Consider the following 1,636-nt stretch of genomic DNA (forward strand, 5'->3'; position numbering starts at 1 on the left):
CCTTTTCCCTTTGCAACTCTTACTATTCTTTTTTTTTTTTTTTAATTCTGTGTGTTTAGTATTTTGATTATTATGTGGTGAGAGGATTTTTTTTTTGTCTAGTCTATTTAGTGTTCTGTAAGCTTCATGGCTTTGTGTACCTTTATATGCATGCCCTTCTTTAGGTTGGGACATTTTTCTTCTATTTTATTGACTATATTTTCTGGGCCTTTGAGCAGAGATTCTTCTTCTTGTATTTCTATTATTTTTAGGTTTGGTCTTTTCATAATTTTCCAGATTTTCTGAATGTTTTGTTAGGAACATTTTAGATTTAACATTTTCTTTGAGTGATGAAACTATTTCCTCTGTCATACCTTCAACACCCGAGATTATTTCTTCCATTTTTTGTATTCTATTCTGTTTGTGATGCTTGCATCTGTAGTTCTGTTTGCTTACCCAGACTTTCCACTTCAGTTTTTGTTTTCTTTATTGTTCTATTTTCATTTTCAGCTCTTGGACAGTTTTATTTGTTTCTGGAAACCGTCTATTTGTCCCTCCTCCCCTTGGCTTTTTTGACATTCTTTAAGAGATTTATCAATTTCTTCCAATTTTTTGCTTGTCTTTTTCTCAGTTTCTCTCAATTTTTTCTATTCTCTCTTTAAGAACCTCTATAATCTTCATAAAGTTATTTTAATGGTTATTTTTATGCTTTAGCTGTGTTGGAATATTCAGGTCTTCTTGTCATAGGGTAGCAGGGTTCTGGTGGTGGCATATTGCCTTTTCTGTTATTGATTGTGTTCTGAAATGATTATAGGTCTAGGTATTGATTCCTGTGTTTGTCTTTGTTAGATGGGTGCTTTGTTCCTTGATTTCTGTTTTCTCTCATCTTCTGACCTAAGTGGTCAAGGGTTCTGGTGATTGGTAAGTCTTCAAGTCCAATAGAGTATCTCTGCTAGGAATTTTTTTATATTTATTTATTATGTATACAATATTCTGTCTGTGTGTATGTCTGTAGGCCAGAAGAGAGCACCAGACCTCATTCCTGATGGTTGTGAGCCACCATGTGGTTGCTGGGAATTGAACTCAGGACCTTTGGAAGAGCAGGTAATGCTCTTAACCACTGAGCCATCTCTCCAGCCCCCTCTGCTAGGAATTTTGAGGCCCCAAATTTCCTAGCAGAGACACCCTTTTGGACTTGAAGAGTTACCAAAGTCTTCTTGGGTCTCTAGATATGGCCTGGTCTCCAGTAAAGTCTATGTCTTCTTCTGGGGTACCTGGGACCAGCCTGGCCTCCAGTAGAGCTGTTATGGCTGTTCTTCTAGATACTCTAGACTGTATCTGAGGCTATAGAGTCTGCCAGAGTTCTGAGAAAGGTTGACCATGGGAAGTATGATGAGGTGGGAAGGATTGGGCAGCAGTGTGGGTCTTGGGGGAACAGAACTCAGGGAATGAAAGCAGTCCAGCTGGCAGATGGGTCACTCACCTGTTTGTTGACTGATGAGGGCTACACTAGAGAAGTAGGATTCCTTCAGAATTGGGGACAGGACACTGGTGTAGGAAGTCCTTCTGTATATGTGTTGCTTTTATTGGTTAATGAATAAAGAAGCTGCTTTTTGTCAATGGCTTAACATAAGATAGCCAGGCTGAAAAGATATAT

Source organism: Alexandromys fortis, unplaced genomic scaffold (genome assembly GCF_014885135.2).
Source record: "Alexandromys fortis isolate MF-2015 unplaced genomic scaffold, M_Fortis_MF-2015_v1.1 scaffold_178, whole genome shotgun sequence".
Taxonomy (NCBI): domain Eukaryota; kingdom Metazoa; phylum Chordata; class Mammalia; order Rodentia; family Cricetidae; genus Alexandromys; species Alexandromys fortis.